At 38.3% G+C, this 20,278-nt stretch overlaps 3 long non-coding RNA genes across 9 annotated transcripts; 2 read left to right on the forward strand and 1 right to left on the reverse strand.

Annotated features, from left to right (window-relative positions):
- Nucleotides 1–8,179: 8,179 nt before the first annotated feature.
- LOC122987102 lies at nucleotides 8,180–14,134 on the forward strand. 5 transcript variants are annotated; one of them, XR_006404448.1, is made up of 6 exons: nucleotides 8,180–8,301; nucleotides 8,509–8,664; nucleotides 9,134–9,231; nucleotides 11,180–12,497; nucleotides 12,702–12,747; nucleotides 14,097–14,134. It is a non-coding gene; the product is annotated as an uncharacterized LOC122987102 (long non-coding RNA). The 5 variants fall into 5 exon arrangements; XR_006404447.1 differs by lacking the exon at nucleotides 14,097–14,134 and adding an exon at nucleotides 14,030–14,088; XR_006404449.1 differs by lacking the exon at nucleotides 14,097–14,134 and adding an exon at nucleotides 14,030–14,088 and having other exon boundaries at nucleotides 12,705–12,747.
- Nucleotides 9,230–11,556, reverse strand: LOC122987104. Its single transcript, XR_006404453.1, has 3 exons — nucleotides 11,469–11,556; nucleotides 10,939–10,976; nucleotides 9,230–10,675 (listed from the first exon to the last, which is right to left on the reverse strand). It is a non-coding gene; the product is annotated as an uncharacterized LOC122987104 (long non-coding RNA).
- A 2,420-nt stretch (nucleotides 14,135–16,554) lies between the features above and the next one.
- Nucleotides 16,555–19,767, forward strand: LOC122987103. 3 transcript variants are annotated; one of them, XR_006404450.1, is made up of 4 exons: nucleotides 16,555–16,646; nucleotides 16,850–16,895; nucleotides 18,180–18,336; nucleotides 19,472–19,767. It is a non-coding gene; the product is annotated as an uncharacterized LOC122987103 (long non-coding RNA). The 3 variants fall into 3 exon arrangements; XR_006404451.1 differs by having other exon boundaries at nucleotides 18,247–18,336; XR_006404452.1 differs by having other exon boundaries at nucleotides 16,556–16,646; nucleotides 16,853–16,895.
- Nucleotides 19,768–20,278: the final 511 nt, after the last annotated feature.

The following is a 20,278-nucleotide window of genomic DNA, read 5'->3' on the forward strand; positions in this document are numbered from 1 at the left end:
GTTCAGTAACATCTTACTCAGAAAATAGAACTACATTTGTGCATCTGGTTAACCAATTAGTGGCTGATAAGTTTAATTTTCGCAGGCAGAAGAGAGCATTTTCAGGTATTGTCTTCAGCAGTTGGAAGTTTGACTTTATGGTATTTAAACATTATTTTCACTGCTGCTTGCAAGTCTAGTTTAAAGATTATTTTTGGATGACTGTTTTCTGTTGAACTATACATCAGTGAATGCTAATGTTAGTCCGGCCTTGTCTATACCTACACCTTGTTTATCCTACTTCAATTTCATAATTAATAATAGCCTACTATCTAAAGCACACAACAATTGAAGTTTTTTCAAATATGTAAGATATCTAAGATATGTTTGCTGTTGAGCCCCAAAAGACAGAGTGGTCATATTGGTTATCTTAGCTCAACCCAAATGTGTTTCTGAGCTGTAGCTAGGCTACTGCAAAGAAACTGTAGTTTTTTGCCAAGCTGTGGTAAAACCTGGGACTTAATAGGTGATTTCCAGGTAATATTGTTTACTCATACAAGTTTTACATGTTCTTTTCAGGTACTTCATTGTGAGCTGTGAGCCTGGAAGCCTGAATGTCGACCTTCTGCCAATTATAACAGAGGACATTTGAAGGCATTACAAATTGTGTATCTTGTAATCTGTTTATTTGCTATTTTTCAACAGTAGTTTGCAAAGCAGTTGCTGTTTAGACTCAAGACTAAGTTTTACTGGCAGCTCATGATATTGTAATTAACAGATTTACATTGACCCCCTGTGAAAGGGCATGCACCTTGAGAATTATTTTTTCAAACATGCATACTTGAATATACTTAGCGTATGGAAAACTAAATGTTCAGTTCCATAAAACTATCACTTTTCTCATCCTCTTTTGTGCTAGATGTTAAGAATTACATGTTTTTAAATGTAAAACTGAGCTGATCTCATTACTGGACCACTAAGATTGAGGACACATTGCTATTTACAGTCTGTTATTGTTATTTACATGTCTGCAATTTATAGTTGTTTTTATTAATATGACTAAGAATAAAACTTTTCAGTTGTTTATTGTAACATTTACAGTAAGAAACTGTTCATGTAGATTACAATAGCCTCACTCTAAAAATACAGTATATTACTGCAGGCCTGGCTACAGTATCAAACTGTAAACCTCACATTCTACAGCTGAACACTGTAATCATTTTACATGTAATCATTTAACACGTCTACATGTCAATACTGAGTCATAGTCACTTTTGAAACTTTATTGTGTAGGAGTATTAATACTTTATTATTTAATTACCTCGTTATTGGGAGCACCACCTCCTTTTTGGTTAGGATTTGTTAGTGCCAGGAGGAAGCACCAACTCTTGAACTCTTGTTCAATTTAATTAATGAATCACTCTCATTTGAAAATTAGAACTCTTTTCCCAGCCAGTGACCTGTCTCACCACTATTCAGAAGAATGCAAACAACTTCTTGATTAAGACAGACATGTATTATCTAGCCAAATGCCTGAAGAGTACATGATATACATAGAATAATACACAAAATAATAATAAATAAACAGAGTAATAAGGCCTATAAATGATAGTGAAAATAAAATAAAGAAATATTCAATAAGAGTGGCTCGAAGTGTGTGACTCGAGCTAACATATTGCAACGGGAAAGCTAATTCAACTTCTCTAAAGAAATCATCTTTTTAATATAAATGTTATTCAGCATCAACCCTTGATCACAAAGCCGTGTTATGCCTTACTGTTGACGTGTTTCGCTGTGGTAGAGGTGTCATCTCGGCAGGTCCGGTGTTGTTTTGGTAGTTGGCTGCAAGTGCCAGCTTGGCAGTGCAGAGTGGTCCATGTTGCAGATGAGTCTTCATAGGTGCAGAGGTCTTTTACACTGGTGGATGGGAGTCAAGCCATTTCAGGCTGCTCGAGAGTGAGTCTTTGAGTCAGCTAAACTCTCATTTGCCATACTGCTCTCTCAAGTAAGCAGAGGTCCAGTTAGAGCGTTGTTTTCTTCTTCAGGAGTTTAAGTTGAGGATTCAGGCTTTGGTTGGCTTGTAGTAATCTGAGCTGAATGCCAAATAAAGTTTAACCTGACTACACTCAAATCTTCAGCAGTGTTTACTTGAAAAATAAAATGCTGTATGTGGAAACATGAGACTTAATGTTACAAATAAAACAAAAACAAAACAAACAACAAAACAACAACAAAAACTTCTGAAATACAAGGAATTTTTGGGGAAGTCTAATTCTGAGTGTCTACATGCAAAACTCACACTTCAACATTGAAGTTGTAAACACATTCCTTTCATAATGCTCAAATATTTCATAATATTTTCTGATAATAACCGTCCTGCTGTAATAGAGTGAATAACAGAGTTAAAGCAGCAATTCAGTGAGCTTAAAAGAACATTCAGAAAAAAAAAAAATATATATATATTTAAAAAAAAAAAAAAAAAATATATATATATATGTATATATATATATATTCAAATATAAATTCAACACAACTCTTACCTCATAAGATGAAACATTCAATATAACTATTGTTTGATAATAAAAGAAAACTTCAAACTGAAATCCTTCAAACATTACATCTTTACATTCCTGTTACTATAGAAAATTCACTCTTTCAATACACTCTTTCAACACAACTATGAAAGTTATACAATTCTTCATGTATTTATATGACAAATAACATTACATAACTTGCATAATGATTAGACATTTAATTTACATGAAATTCAGGTTTGGCTCAGATTTGCAGGGAGGCTTCACAAAAGTCCTCAGCATGGCTTTGGTCTGGTGAGATAAGAGAGTCTGTGTCCCATTTAAGGTGGGAGCTGTTTGGTTTTTCTCCAGTCCAAGTGGCCTTAGGGTCAGCTTATGCTTTAGTTCAGGCCATAATTCAAATAATGATCAGAAATGGTTTCTTATTTTTTCACAGTGTTTAAATTATGGGTAATGTCCTGACACCCACTCTGCAAAGAGGTCAGTTCAGGGTCATTTTGATCATTATCATTTAAACATCCCACAGTTTAATACACCAGCAACAAGTCAGAGAGGTATGGAGAATCAGAGAAATATGATATTCTGTTTGCTTTTGGCAGGTAACATGATTAGTCACCCCTTTGTTTCAAATCTCTCTCACCCCGGTTAAACTCCCAGAATTAATGTGTTTCTTTGCATCTTCCGTTACTCTCTTTCAGATATTAGCAGCCCTGTGTTTACTGGAGAGTGGACCGCCACTGTTGCCAAAAATCTTAACGCCCTGGTTACATCCTGTGATATCATGATATCCTGTTCATTCACCCAAGTTAAAGAAAGGCTGCCCCACAAATGCAAATGATTGAAATTAAAGATCATGATGATGAAATATCTCATACACACATATATATATACATATCTCAGACAAAAACTCAAATCCTGTGTTTCATAAAGTCCATAAGGTTCGATAGTATTCAATTCATAAATCCAAAATGCCTCCCTTCTTAAGAGTTGGTTAATCAAGTTACCAAGTTACTAGGTTACAAGTTACTACTCAGCAGTTGTACTGAGCGAACCTGAAGAAGCTACAGGCAAAACGCGTTGTTCGCTCTTAATAAAGTCACAGTAAAGTCATTACAGTGTGCGGTGGTTAATTTTGATTTTCATAATTATAACTCATTTAAAAGCCTTGTTCTTAGTCTTTCACACCCAACCTGGAAAACTTTACAGCTAATTCTATTTGTTATAGTATACCACCCTCCTGGCCTGTACTCTGAACTTTTATCTGAATTCTAAGAGTTTTTATCAAACTTTGTCCTAGTAAAGGTAAAATAATTATAGTAGGTGACTTTAATATTCAAGTTGATGTCGATAATGGTGTGTTAGCACAGCATTTATCTCGTTATTTGACTCAATTGACTTCTCTCAGAGTGTAAATAAACCCACTCACTGTCTTAACCACACCCCCGACCTTGATCTGACATATGGCATCAATATTGAACATTTAATAGTCTTTCCACAAAATCCTATTTTAATCAGACCATTATTTAATAACTTTTCAATTTCTATTACTAGACTACATGCCATTAGACAAAAATTTCTTCACTAAATGTCTATCTGATAGTGCTATAGCTAAATTTAAGGAAGCAAACCATCAGTACTGAATTCAATGCCATGTCTCAATACTAAAGAGGTTACTCATGCTAACTTTAGTCCCTCCCATATTGATAATGTTGTTGATAGTGCTGCAGGCTCACTGCGATTGACACTTGACCTCCACAATAATGCAAGGTGTTATTGTGCTTGCACAGTGTGCAAGTGAAAATTATTAGTAGCCCATTGATATTATTGATCGTCTGAAATTTTAGCAGTGGTGCTCATAATTTTGCAGCAGTGCGCCGCTGCTGAATGAATATAGGGGAAACACTGCCGTCTTTAATGATAAAATTCTAACTATTAGAGACAAAATGAATCACCTTTTGCCCTCAACAAGCACAGATCTATCTCCAAACACAGGAACCTTAGAAACAGCTGTAAAACCTGATGTACATTTAGACTGTTTTTCCCCTATTGGTCACCCTGAACTAACTTCAATCAGGCATTTTAGCCAACTATAGACACACTCACGTACACGCACACACACTCACATACACACACACACACACTCACATATTTTTCAGTCAGGATTTAGAGAGCATCATAACAGATATAGCACTGGTGAAAGTTACAAATGATCTCCTAATTGCATCAGACAAAGGACTTCTCTTTGTACTTGTCTTGTTAGATCTTAGTGCTGCATTCGACATCACTGACCATCACATTCTCTTACAGAGACTGTCCCCAGTCCACCAGGAGATGCAAGCTAGTAGCCTAGCGACCCCTGGTGATGCAGTCCCCGACCTCAGTCCAGATGACTGCCAAGTGCCTCCATTGGCCCACTCGGTAGAAGCAGGTGCCCCTCACTCTGATGGTGCACCCCTCTCATGTTCAGATCAAACGGGGGAGGATTACTCCCAAGAGGAGAGCGGCGTGAATGCCTCCAGTGAGCTGAACGCATCGCAGAGCTTGCACCAACTCCATCACAGAACTCCATCACCACCACGAAGAGGAAGAAGTCATCCTCATCGCCATGGCAACCTGAGCGACTCTGGAGTCTCTGATGTTGCAGACAGTCCGCCGCCACATCGACGCCAACGCTTGCGCACTCGACAGCTTGAGTCCCTCACAAGCGACGTCGAATGCTTCGACTCTGATAGTCAAGATTCAGACATCGACAACTATCTCCAGGAAGTTGAACGCTACCAGGGTGAGTCACCTCACCTCACCTCACGCGTCCTGCTAGAGGGCAAGAAGACGACGCCGGAGTCCTGTGGATCCACACCTCAGGAAATGCCAACCTAGCGCTGGAAGGCAACAAGATGCCTCGCGCCAAGATGGATGGCAGAACAGGACCTCCCAGGCGCCGACCACCTCGCTGGCAGGGTGGGAAACAAAACCACAAGGGTGATGACCAGACCTTCCCCCTGACTGAGCTTTTTCAGCCATTTCCACTCCCTAGACGCATGGAGCAGCCTCCACATCGAAGGGGGGTGGACTGTACCCCCAACCCCAGCATGACTTTGCCTCAAACTTTGCCTCAGATTTCCCTCAGTAGCTGCCCAGACAAGCCTCTGAACTCTGAACTCTGTGAACTGTATGGACTGTTTCAACCTTTTCTTGTTCTCAGGAAATACGGACTGTTCCAGCCTTCCACCTGTCCCTGGAGCACATGGACTGTGTGACAACCAGGTTACTTCTAACCCACAGGGACTGCTTGGCCCTTGGGTTGCTCTGAAGATTGTGGCCAGCACCCCACTCTTCAGACCAAAGGGGGGATGTCACACGAGACGTGACGTGACTTCCTCCCATAGTCACGTCCACGTCGCAGACCGACGACGTCATCACGTCAGGCCCTGTCGCCATCTTTTTGCGCGCGCACACACACACACACACACACACACACATACATGCATTCCCCTGCATGTGTCCAACCCTGTACGTAGCTGTTGTGTTTTGTTTGGTAGGATTAGATTTTAGGATAGTTGTTTATTGAATGAAGCATTTGTTAACTTTGTTAATTTTGCTAAGTTTAATAAACACTGTTATATCTTTAAAGAGAAGTTCTTTTGTCATTATTGTGTGTAACATATTGTGGAAAGTGGCTGATTGAAGGAGTCAGAGCTCTAATTCAACCCTTCTTTGTTCACCCTTGAATGTTGATATCTCTGATATTAACATTCTAGGTGAACTCCCTTTTATGAGAATACCTTGTTTGGTTATTGGTCCCGGTTTCCGGGTGGTGCTCCGTATTTGTTAATTCATATTAATAATTCTATTAATCGTTATAATTAGTTAATTATCTTTGATAATTGATAATTATTGCAAATAATCAACTGTGTTCCTCACAGATCCAACAGTTGGTGCCCGAATTATTGATTAAGGTTAACAATATCTTGATTTCATAATTATCTATGATAATTATGAATTATTGCTAATAACCAAACGCACTACTGCCTGTCCCAACACTAGTTATATCTCTATTATTATTATCACTGTTTTTGTTATTATGCTTCTCTGTGTCTCTCTCTCCCCTCTCCCCCTCCCTCGTTCTTTCTCTCTCAACCCAACCAGTCAAGGCAGATGGCTGCCCACCTAGAGCCCAGTTCTGCTTGACGTTTCTTCCTGTTAAAGGGGAGATTTTCCTTGCCGCTGTGGTCAAGTGCTTGCTCATTTGGGAATTGTTGGGTCTCTGTAAATTAAAGAGCATGGTCTAGACCTGCTCTATGTGAAAAGTGCCCCGAGATAACTTTTATGATTTGGCGCTATATAAATAAAATTGAACTGAATTGACAAACTTACAGACAGAGCAGATCAGATCCGCAATAACATCTCTTCTCTCACCCCGGATTCATTTTTAACACATGGAAGTTTGTGTTCAGTATGTGCTCCTCAATATAAGGCACATTCTTTTTTCTGTCTGCTTGAGGAATCGAATTGCAGAGCTCCAAAGTTAGGAAGGCAGGTGTGAGAGAAAATACATGAGAAGAATGCTCATTTGTGAAGGAGATGTTCAAATTTTCTATGTTTTATGTTCTGGGCGTTAGTATATGAGATAAGGTGCTAGCATTGGATGGGTAACAAAGCTATCTTCATTATTTACAATTAAAGTTGTTGGGCCTTATGCTCCAGTGCATGAGACAAAGGCAGGCCTGCATGCAACCCACACAGCTTGATAACAGGAAAGGGCACCCAGTTGAGAACAAAGAAAGTCCATTTCAGACTCCATTACCCAATATGCACTGTTCAGTTCGCACCTAGGTGCTAAACCAGAAATGGTCGCAACTGTAGTCTCTCATTGGCAGAGATGCTCCAGCACAGAGGAAGTCCCGGCGACACAGCCCTGACGTCACCACCCCTAGGGGAAGACTTGCTGCCTCCTTGAGCCAGTTTACTGAAGGCGGTAACCCCGTGCACTTGCTTTTCCCACACCGACTGGAAGACTCTCCCCTTGCTGGACGAGACGAGACTTCGCTTGTGTTCAACCGAACACAATTACCGGATCCGAGAGAGACCACTGCTGCAACCAGCACTCTCATTGCCTGCAGATGAAGAAAAGGATTTTCTTCTTCTTCGCCACGCCGCCGAGGACCAGCTGCCGTGAAACCCGCCGAAAGCATGAGGAAGGCCCCGTCAACATCCGAGCCGAGGAACTGAGCTGGACCCAGAGACGGACCCAAACACACACCCTGCTCGCTTTCTGAAGCGACCAAGAAAGAGGCTTAAGTCTGGGCAGAGACAGTGTTATAGTGTATTATTCTCAGCATCAGTCTTGTTGTTAGCTTTTAGCTTCTTAAGCTTCATCACTATGTTTGTTGTGTGAATCGACGGACTGCCGAGTCCATTTGTTCTGCTTTACTCTGAGGAGTATTTGAACTTTGCTGCCTGTTTAGTTGTGTTCCCCACGCTAGACTGTTTTAGTGTTTGTTCCACTCGGGACAAACACCCGAGTGAGATAGTAAGTTGCTTTGTCGATCAGAAACCAGACAATGTGCGCTACAGACTGCCGTCCGTACGTGCGCTTTCTGTGGACAAAGGAACCACTTCCCTCTCCGTCACGGTCGCTTTCCCTCCTCTTTCTTCCCTCTCTTTCAACTAACCCACGCACGCACGCACGCACATATACACACACATCTTTTTACACATCTGATGGTCAGATAACGAGGGACACGACATTTGTTATATGCCAACAGACACATGTTTTATATGGAATTGGGTGAGTGCAAGACGATTGTCACTGCGCAATCTGAGTCAATGTGAGCCGCTCCGCCATTTTTGACATCTAGGTACACCAACACTTGGACAAACCACGTCACGATAAAAGTTTCAACCATCGATTTGAGTCGCGAATGCACTATTGAACTACATCATCTGAGTCTTCGCCATCGATGTGTAATTTACTATCTTCGTCTGTTTGTTACAGGCTATAACATTAATACATGTGAGAAGACAGAGACCGATATGAGTTAAAAATGAGCGAATCTCCGAGTTTACTTGGAAGTTGGAAAGTTTCACCACAGTTGGGGAAAGGCTGACAAATGGAAGATTTCTCAGGCGGTGAGTAATTTCATCTTGAAAGGTAACGTAGCTATGTATTTTATGTCGATTATCATGCTTGTGCACATAATGTGTGAAAAGTGACCAGACTGAGTTTTTATTTTCTATATTTTTGCAATAAATTAATTTCATCATTCAGTATTCCAGGCATTCCTCAATTCATCATCACAAATCCTTATTTTCATTTTTCCTCTCTTAGTTTTTGAATAAAAATCTTTTTTGTATCACTACCCTTCTAAAGCACATGGGTCAGAAATTACCTGTGTTCATTCCCTGTTATTTCAGTCATGACTAAGTGTTTCTTGGTTATATCTTTGAAATAAATGCATTTTACCATTTAATAGTCCAGGTTTTCATCAAATATCTTGTTTTTGATTACCACAAATGATTATTTTCCCTTTGTTACCTTGTGAACAAAGGTAACATTTCATCTTGTTGTATTCAAGAACATTTTTTTTGACATTTCTTTTCTTTCGCACACATGAACCCAGACTACAGTGATGACACCAATAAGGACAGGAGCAGTTCCAGTGGAGGACCTCTTGAGGAGTTGAGAGGAAGATGTAGTATCCCAACACAAGGCAATGAAGTAAAGTTAACCAATATAAGTTAGAAGTTGTGTTTAATTTGTTTTTGTTGGCTGTTGTATCTGTTATGAGTGTGTGGACAGGAAAATGATCAGTATACTGCACTATTCACAAACATCATTCTGCCAGAAGCGCAAGTGGTTCTCAGTGGTTTGCACCTAACAACAACAACCATGTGTTGACTGTGCAAGTATTCCATCTAGGAGTTTATTTACTTGAGGGGCTACACATTTGTCCAACAATCCAACATATGGAAGTCAGGGACAAAAATACTTTAGCCTTAAACTTATTGGCATAAACTGTCACTCAGATCGGTGTTTAAGAAAGTTCAAAAGCAGTTGATCTTAGAGAGGCAGAGCTTCTGTGTTCAACATTAACTGTTGTCAACTGTCCCAGGGGTATATGAGAAATGCATTTGTTTTGTTATGTATGTTTTCTTTGACAGCATTAAATAAAACCTAATGTGATGTAAGGTAAAGGTCTTTACTTGTATGTTAAGCAAAAAACTTTACCCAGGAATTCTTTCACATAAACTGTTTGTTCTTCTAATAGTGTGTAATACCACAGTAAATCAGAGGCATGCATACTAGAGTTAAAAAAAAAATATTTGCACAAAAACAGGCAGAACTTTTGTCTGACTGCACAAACCCCTGGCTGCATTCACCATGGGGATAAACAACTGAGGAAGTACATCAGGTGAAATGGCTGGGGTAAAGGTAAGGGTTTGGAGAAGAAGAAGGGAGAGGAAAAGCTGTGACAGAACTGACAAGTGTGATGGCTACCTTCGTATGTTGTTTGAAAAAAAAAAAAAAGAAAAAAAAAAAGGCACAAACATCACAAAGTGTAAAATCCTGGCCTCTTTTTTGCTGCCAAAACATTAGTGGGAAATCCAAATCCAGCATCAGCCTATTGGATTTGGTCTTTCAGACACTGGGCAATATTTGTTAAATATATTATTTCCCAGAACAGTGAAATGAACTCTGTCATGCAAAATATTGCTAGGACCTCGATGCTTTATCTGAGTATGTTGTCCAATGCTTCCACTTACAGACAAAACAAAGGTGGCCATCACACTGTTAATAAAGCGCCGGGCTTTGTCTATCTTCTTAGGGTGGGCAGACCTCCACCAGCATCGCTTGGTGATGGCAGAGAAGATGATTTTCATCTGAGGGAGTGGTCAGTGGAGATCTTGCAGGTCCTGCTTGATCCCTGCGACAAGCTTGATGCTCTTGATGTTCCCAAGGTCATTTTCTCCACAGTGGATCACCGGGACATCTGGCACAGCTCTTCCTCTAAGGCACCAATGAAAGAAGGGGAGGAGGTTTCTCTAAACCATGCCCCCCTAGCTGAACCACTGGACCCAGGCATACAGACCAAAGTTGATCCTGATGATCTCCCTTTGTTTGTTTTTTCCCTACAGCAAATGTAGCTGGTTATTTTTGGGTCCTGTTGATTGTAACACGAAAAGAAAACAGTATCACCTTTCTATGAAAACTTGTTGGTGTTTTATTAAATTTAACATTTTATATTATATTTCTATTTTCCATATTTTACCAGTCGGTAGTGTGCTCTATGAGGGTATAATGGATGTAATTTAATGTTAAAAAGTGCAGTTAGTTTAAATCATTCTCAAATGAAAAAATACATTATGCTGAAATCACAATAGGCAAGATCTGATATCCAGATATTTCCATGATATTTATACTCACTCTTGGCCTCTGTGGAGGATGATGGCATATTTCTTTGTCTAAAATGAGGATAACAAAAATAAAATAATGACTAACTATCCATTCAAATATATAGACTCTGTATGAGAAAAGCAGGTGTGTTGCACTGCTAACCATTTGTTGTTTTAGTGCTTTTTTATGAGGCTTTGTCTGTTTTCTTGCCTACATTGTTGCTAGGTTTACCTATTTTAGTTTCTGCTTTTTCTGTTGGCCTTTGTTCCAGCTGTTTGACTTTATAAACTGTCTGAATGGAGGTCTAGGCTGGTCCTGTGCTACTGGATGCACAGTCAGATGGCAGCTGATCTATGGGAGGTGCAGAGGACCCTGCAGTTACTCCTGTGTCTGTATCCTTGACTGTAACATCAGTGATCAGCAGCACAGTGGCATATTCTATAAATAGCCATAAACTGTCAGTGTGATTAGCTGTTCTTTTTATAAGAAAGGTCGGCAAAGTTAAGAGCACAACTCTCATTGAAAGGAAACCACTCAGCACCAAATCCTTCTGTGATTACCTGTAGGAGCAATTTCTCTTTGGCTGTAGCTTGTCTTTCCACTTGGTTCGGATGTTTTTATTTGATCTGGTATTGTAGCAAGTCTAGCTGCTACCGTGAGTTCCCTCAGCATACAACACCAACACAACAGATCAGTCACAGAGAACTCAGTCCCACCAAATAATAGTTTCGGCCTTCACCAAACAATCTCTGACAGTTAGCCTGTCTGTCTCTGTGATGTGCAGCAGTCATCTGAGGTCCAGCACACTACTGCACGCTACTGCATTTGAAAGGGAGAGTACAATTAGCCAACAAGCACCAGCTGTGCCAATCAATTCACCTGGCACTGCTCGCCTGAGCCATTTCTACACCTCTCTCTACTGCAGCTGAACATCAACCATGTCCACTTCCACGGATATATTTCAGAGTTTTTGAGCATAAGAGCATTACTAAGCAGCGGGAGAGTAATGGAGCTTACATTTGTGCATATTTTGTGAATTTCTGTGTGTAAGGCTTCATCTATTTTTGATGTGACTTTTTTAGATCACCATGAAAGTCAGAGAGACAGAGGTCCTGTAGATTAAATCATTATGGCAGGGCATTTATTAGAACATTCTTTTACGAACATATATCCATATACTTAACATTTGAACGTCTCCTTCACAAATGAGCATTTCTCTCATGCATTTTCTCTCACAGCAGGTAAGTACAAAAAGGTTGTAGATCAGATTCAATGTGTGGTGCTTCACTGATGTGCATTTTCAATTCTTCCACAGTATTATGAGAATGTGATTTATGTATTGTTTTAATTTTTTGTCTCATTTAGCATGTGGCTTTCTAGAGGTCTCCGAAATGAGAAAAACTGGCTTTTGATTTTGGGGAGTGAGATACTACAGAAAGACATGGAAAACTATGATGCAACATGCTCAACTCACGATAATACAGCAGGGTGCTGAATCCTTAAAGTAGTCAAAATGCAAATGCAACGGAAAAATCATTAAACAATTGATCTATTTTACAGTTAATAACAGTCGGCCATTCTTACCAAAGGTAAGAGGCAGTGTAAGGGTTTTGTATCTTCACAGATATTTTAGCAACTAGTTCTGTATTGTTCTGACCGCAAACCTTCACATATCAATGCATCACTGATCTGATAGGTGTATTCTTGTTATTTTTGATAAGATATGTGCTTTTATTTATATGTCAGATATCATCGTGTTGCTTTTTGTTCCCCTTTTTATATGTACGAATCAGAAGAGTCTAAACATGAGAAGTGAAAAACAGAACTTCACTGCTATAGGTGAGAAGTTTCCTTCATTAATTGTGTAGAATTTACACTTTAACCACATTTCACTCAGACATGCATTTTTTAAGAATTATACAAAGTCGCATCGATACTTTTTTGGCCACAATAAGGCAGAAGAAATCTAAGACAAGCTGGTCCACACACAGTTGTTTGCTAACACAACTAGCAGACACAGAGCAACTTTGTCTCATTGGACATCTGATCGCAGGCCTTTGCATTTAATAAGCATTATTTCATTAATCAATAATTCTGCTGTCATTGTGATTGGACCTCGGTATGCAGTCCACACACTTAAAACAATTAGCTAAAAGAGGCAACAAAGGTCTGAGGGCTGCAGAGAATTGTGTGATAATTCTTTGTGGGTTTGTTACTACAAGTGACCCTTTTCACATTACGTTAAATAATAATTATTTATATCGCACAGTTTAAAACAAAATTTAAAAATTGATTTAAAGTAAAAACAAAAAGAAATTATAATAAATAAAATCCAAAACATGAAAGTCAACTGAATGACAAACCATTGACATTCAGAAAACTTTGAGTGATGGCTATACTCGAGTTTCATGAAGTCATATTATCCCTTAGTTTTTTTATTCCACAGCCTTTTGACTGGACTCAAATCTGGAGCTCAGAAACCAGAGGTGCCAAAGAAACTGCTGTTTGCACAGAAAAAACTCCCCTAATAGAAATAATACAACATATTCTTGGAACTACTGAAATTTGATCATTTCAAGCAAGAAAATGTGCCATTACTTAAGTTTTCTTGAAACTAGCATCATACTCTAGTCACTATCAAACACAATCTAACCTTAAACTAGTATTTCATATACAGTAAGCAATGAACTGTCAGAAATTCACATTAAAGATGCTTGAAACTAGAGTTTTTGTCTTTAAAGTCACCCCAGTTTATGAGTTGTGGCATGTGGCTCAATGAGAAGGATACCAGGGCCTACCTTTTAATTTGACTCAGTTTAGGAATTAATATCTTCAAGCTCTTTAGTTTGTGGTCTGATTTTTTTAAATAAGCAAAGCAATCTTGTTCTCTCATAATAGAGATAGTAGTGTGATAACTATACAATCCACTTTTCAGACTTGTTTCTTGTCAGCTCCAGCTGAAAAATACCCTGAATACCTTACTAAGACAAATAAAGACCAGTTACCTTGAATTAAGTCCATTATGTATAGTGCATATGGTGCTTGACAAGATTATTTGTCTTTGACAAGAAAAAATAAGATTTAATCATCCTAAAATAATATATAACTTTCCTTTTTGCAGTGTGGACAATGAGATGAAATACACTCTGACTGCCATGAATGTTTTTTAATGAATTGGCCACATTCAGTACTCCTTCATGTCAGATGGTGGTGCTTTAAGACTGATCAAGAGCCACAGATGTCACTAAAGAGTGAAACAGTGCCTGGAAACAAACTCAGTAAGTGAAGCGTGATGCAGAGTTCATGAAATTCAGTGTTTCTTCTCTTCAGATTGGTTAAAGTTAGTTCAAGTTGAAGCATGTAGAAGAATTGAAGTAAAGTTTTCTTTGAGCAGACGGAGGCTATTTTTATTTAATCTGTGGAGATGTTTTACTTGCAGCAGTTTGGTTACAGTGATGCAAATTTAACTAACAAAAGTGAGTCAAGGGTAGTAACTGCTCCCTGATTTGTCTTTCTGTCCACTATGACACTGCAGCTTAAGTCAAAATAGAGATGCTGCCAAGTAACAAAATGGTTGGTTTTGTTTGTGAACATTTATTTGAAGCTTGGGAGATGAGGCCTAAAGCAGTCATGCTAAAATAGTTTATTAGCACTGGTCTACATGAAACAAATCTACATGAAAACAAAGTTGAAATGCAAAATACAGGGAAACTGAAAATGTTAGAGGAGAATTATCTATTGACAAATGCAACAGTGGCACACAAACTCACATTGTGATTAATAAACAAAATTACAGATACTTAACCTTTGGGCCTCGCTTTATTATAGTATCAATAGAGCATATTAGGGACTTAAAAGGTCCCCATCAAAAACTGCCATAAAAATATTATATATCAAACTTTTTTCCTCTTTGATTGAGTTAATTTTTTAACTAACTTCAGTCCTGATCATGACTACCATATATTCATTAATTTTCAGAATTTTAACCCTTGAAATGCCAGTTTTTGTGATGATACCACTAATTTTTATTAAAAAAACACATTGAAATATTTTCTATATATGAAAGGCAAGGAGGATTTTTAAAAAAAACTTTCGACTTAAAGTGTATGTAAAATGTCCTATTGAAATCACAATAGGCAAGATCTGATATCCAGATATTTCCATGATATTTATACTCACTCTTGGCCTCTGTGGAGGATGATGGCATATTTCTTTGTCTAAAATGAGGATAACAAAAATAAAATAATGACTAACTATCCATTCAAATATATTGACTCTGTATGAGAAAAGCAGGTGTGTTACATTGCTAACCATTTGTTGTTTTAGTGCTTTTTTATGTGGCTTTGTCTGTTTTCTTGCCTACATTGTTGCTAGGTTTACCTATTTTAGTTTCTGCTTTTTCTGTCGGCCTTTGTTCCAGCTGTTTGACTTTATAAACTGTCTGAATGGAGGTCTAGGCTGGTCCTGTGCTACTGGATGCACAGTCAGATGGCAGCTGATCTATGGGAGGTGCAGAGGACCCTGCAGTTACTCCTGTGTCTGTATCCTTGACTGTAACATCAGTGATCAGCAGCACAGTGGCATATTCTATAAATAGCCATAAACTGTCAGTGTGATTAGCTGTTCTTTTTATAAGAAAGGTCGGCAAAGTTAAGAGCACAACTCTCATTGAAAGGAAACCACTCAGCACCAAATCCTTCTGTGATTACCTGTAGGAGCAATTTCTCTTTGGCTGTAGCTTGTCTTTCCACTTGGTTCGGATGTTTTTATTTGATCTGGTATTGTAGCAAGTCTAGCTGCTACCGTGAGTTCCCTCAGCATACAACACCAACACAACAGATCAGTCACAGAGAACTCAGTCCCACCAAATAATAGTTTCGGCCTTCACCAAACAATCTCTGACAGTTAGCCTGTCTGTCTCTGTGATGTGCAGCAGTCATCTGAGGTCCAGCACACTACTGCACGCTACTGCATTTGAAAGGGAGAGTACAATTAGCCAACAAGCACCAGCTGTGCCAATCAATTCACCTGGCACTGCTCTCCTGAGCCATTTCTACACCTCTCTCTACTGCAGCTGAACATCAACCACGTCCACTTCCACGGATATATTTCAGAATTTTTGAACATAAGAGCATTACTAAGCAGCGGGAGAGTAATGGAGCTTACATTTGTGCATATTTTGTGAATTTCTGTGTGTAAGGCTTCATCTATTTTTGATGTGACTTTTTTAGATCACCATGAAAGTCAGAGAGACAGAGGTCCTGTAGATTAAATCATTATGGCAGGGCATTTATTAGAACATTCTTTTACGAACATATATCCATATACTTAACATTTGAACGTCTCCTTCACAAATGAGCATTTCTCTCATGCTTTTTCTCTCACAGCAGGTAAGTACAAAAAGGTTGTAGATCAGATTCAATGTGTGGTGCTTCACTGATGTGCATTTTCAATTCTTCCACAGTATTATGAGAATGTGATTTATGTATTGTTTTAATTTTTTGTCTCATTTAGCATGTGGCTTTCTAGAGGTCTCCGAAATGAGAAAAACTGGCTTTTGATTTTGGGGAGTGAGATACTACAGAAAGACATGGAAAACTATGATGCAACATGCTCAACTCACGATAATACAGCAGGGTGCTGAATCCTTAAAGTAGTCAAAATGCAAATGCAACGGAAAAATCATTAAACAATTGATCTATTTTACAGTTAATAACAGTCGGCCATTCTTACCAAAGGTAAGAGGCAGTGTAAGGGTTTTGTATCTTCACAGATATTTTAGCAACTAGTTCTGTATTGTTCTGACCGCAAACCTTCACATATCAATGCGTCACTCATCTGATGGGTGTATTCTTGTTACTTTTGATAAGATATGTGCTTTTATTTATATGTCAGATATCATCGTGTTGTTTTTGTTCCCCTTTTTATATGTACGAATCAGAAGAGTCTAAACATGAGAAGTGAAAAACAGAACTTCACTGCTATAGGTGAGAAGTTTCCTTCATTAATTGTGTAGAATTTACACTTTAACCACATTTCACTCAGACATGCATTTTTTAAGAATTATACAAAGTCGCATCGATACTTTTTTGGCCACAATAAGGCAGAAGAAATCTAAGACAAGCTGGTCCACACACAGTTGTTTGCTAACACAACTAGCAGACAGAGAGCGACTTTGTCTCATTGGACATCTGATCGCAGGCCTTTGCATTTAATAAGCATTATTTCACTAATCAATAATTCTGCTGTCATTGTGATTGGACCTCAGTATGCAGTCCACACACTTAAAACAATTAGCTAAAAGAGGCAACAAAGGTCTGAGGGCTGCAGAGAATTGTGTGATAATTCTTTGTGGGTTTGTTACTACAAGTGACCCTTTTCACATTACGTTAAATAATAATTATTTATATCGCACAGTTTAAAACAAAATTTAAAAATTGATTTAAAGTAAAAACAAAAAGAAATTATAATAAATAAAATCCAAAACATGAAAGTCAACTGAATGACAAACCATTGACATTCAGAAAACTTTGAGTGATGGCTATACTCGAGTTTCATGAAGTCATATTATCCCTTAGTTTTTTTATTCCACAGCCTTTTGACTGGACTCAAATCTGGAGCTCAGAAACCAGAGGTGCCAAAGAAACTGCTGTTTGCACAGAAAAAAACTCCCCTAATAGAAATAATACAACATATTCTTGGAACTACTGAAATTTGATCATTTCAAGCAAGAAAATGTGCCATTACTTAAGTTTTCTTGAAACTAGCATCATACTCTAGTCACTATCAAACACAATCTAACCTTAAACTAGTATTTCATATACAGTAAGCAATGAACTGTCAGAAATTCACATTAAAGATGCTTGAAACTAGAGTTTTTGTCTTTAAAGTCACCCCAGTTTATGAGTTGTGGCATGTGGCTCAATGAGAAGGATACCAGGGCCTACCTTTTAATTTGACTCAGTTTAGGAATTAATATCTTCAAGCTCTTTAGTTTGTGGTCTGATTTTTTTTAAATAAGCAAAGCAATCTTGTTCTCTCATAATAGAGATAGTAGTGTGATAACTATACAATCCACTTTTCAGACTTGTTTCTTGTCAGCTCTAGCTGAAAAATACCCTGAATACCTTACTAAGACAAATAAAGACCAGTTACCTTGAATTAAGTCCATTATGTATAGTGCATATGGTGCTTGACAAGATTATTTGTCTTTGACAAGAAAAAATAAGATTTAATCATCCTAAAATAATATATAACTTTCCTTTTTGCAGTGTGGACAATGAGATGAAATACACTCTGACTGCCATGAATGTTTTTTAATGAATTGGCCACTTTCAGTACTCCTTCATGTCAGATGGTGGTGCTTTAAGACTGATCAACAGCCACAGATGTCACTGAAGAGTGAAACAATGCCTGGAAACAAACTCAGTAAGTGAAGCGTGATGCAGAGTTCATGAAATTCAGTGTTTCTTCTCTTCAGATTGGTTAAAGTTAGTTCAAGTTGAAGCATGTAGAAGAATTGAAGTAAAGTTTTCTTTGAGCAGACGGAGGCTATTTTTATTTAATCTGTGGAGATGTTTTACTTGCAGCAGTTTGGTTACAGTGATGCAAATTTAACTAACAAAAGTGAGTCAAGGGTAGTAACTGCTCCCTGATTTGTCTTTCTGTCCACTATGACACTGCAGCTTAAGTCAAAGTAGAGATGCTGCCAAGTAACAAAATGGTTGGTTTTGTTTGTGAACATTTATTTGAAGCTTGGGAGATGAGGCCTAAAGCAGTCATGCTAAAATAGTTTATTAGCACTGGTCTACATGAAACAAATCTACATGAAAACAAAGTTGAAATGCAAAATACAGGGAAACTGAAAATGTTAGAGGAGAATTATCTATTGACAAATGCAACAGTGGCACACAAACTCACATTGTGATTAATAAACAAAATTACAGATACTTAACCTTTGGGCCTCGCTTTATTATAGTATCAATAGAGCATATTAGGGACTTAAAAGGTCCCCATCAAAAACTGCCATAAAAATATATATCAAACTTTTTTCCTCTTTGAGTTAATTTTTTAACTAACTTCAGTCCTGATCATGACTACCATATATTCATTAATTTTCAGAATTTTAACCCTTGAAATGCCAGTTTTTGTGATGATACCACTAATATTTATTAAAAAAACACATTGAAATATTTTCTATATATGAAAGGCAAGGAGGATTTTTAAAAAAAACTTTCGACTTAAAGTGTATGTAAAATGTCCTATTGAAATCACAATAGGCAAGATCTGATATCCAGATATTTCCATGATATTTATACTCACTCTTGGCCTCTGTGGAGGATGATGGCATATTTCTTTGTCTAAAATGAGGATAACAAAAATAAAATAATGACTAACTATCCATTCAAATATATTGACTCTGTATGAGAAAAGCAGGTGTGTTGCATTGCTAACCATTTGTTGTTTTAGTGCTTTTTTATGTGGCTTTGTCTGTTTTCTTGCCTACATTGTTGCTAGGTTTACCTATTTTAGTTTCTGCTTTTTCTGTTGGCCTTTGTTCCAGCTGTTTGACTTTATAAACTGTCTGAATGGAGGTCTGGGCTGGTCCTGTGCTACTGGATGCACAGTCAGATGGCAGCTGATCTATGGGAGGTGCAGAGGACCCTGCAGTTACTCCTGTGTCTGTATCCTTGACTGTAACATCAGTGATCAGCAGCACAGTGGCATATTCTATAAATAGCCATAAACTGTCAGTGTGATTAGCTGTTCTTTTTATAAGAAAGGTCGGCAAAGTTAAGAGCACAACTCTCATTGAAAGGAAACCACTCAGCACCAAATCCTTCTGTGATTACCTGTAGGAGCAATTTCTCTTTGGCTGTAGCTTGTCTTTCCACTTGGTTCGGATGTTTTTATTTGATCTGGTATTGTAGCAAGTCTAGCTGCTACCGTGAGTTCCCTCAGCATACAACACCAACACAACAGATCAGTCACAGAGAACTCAGTCCCACCAAATAATAGTTTCGGCCTTCACCAAACAATCTCTGACAGTTAGCCTGTCTGTCTCTGTGATGTGCAGCAGTCATCTGAGGTCCAGCACACTACTGCACGCTACTGCATTTGAAAGGGAGAGTACAATTAGCCAACAAGCACCAGCTGTGCCAATCAATTCACCTGGCACTGCTCTCCTGAGCCATTTCTACACCTCTCTCTACTGCAGCTGAACATCAACCACGTCCACTTCCACGGATATATTTCAGAATTTTTGAACATAAGAGCATTACTAAGCAGCGGGAGAGTAATGGAGCTTACATTTGTGCATATTTTGTGAATTTCTGTGTGTAAGGCTTCATCTATTTTTGATGTGACTTTT

The sequence above is a fragment of the Thunnus albacares genome, chromosome 8 (genome assembly GCF_914725855.1).
Source record: "Thunnus albacares chromosome 8, fThuAlb1.1, whole genome shotgun sequence".
Classification (NCBI taxonomy): Eukaryota; Metazoa; Chordata; class Actinopteri; order Scombriformes; family Scombridae; genus Thunnus; species Thunnus albacares.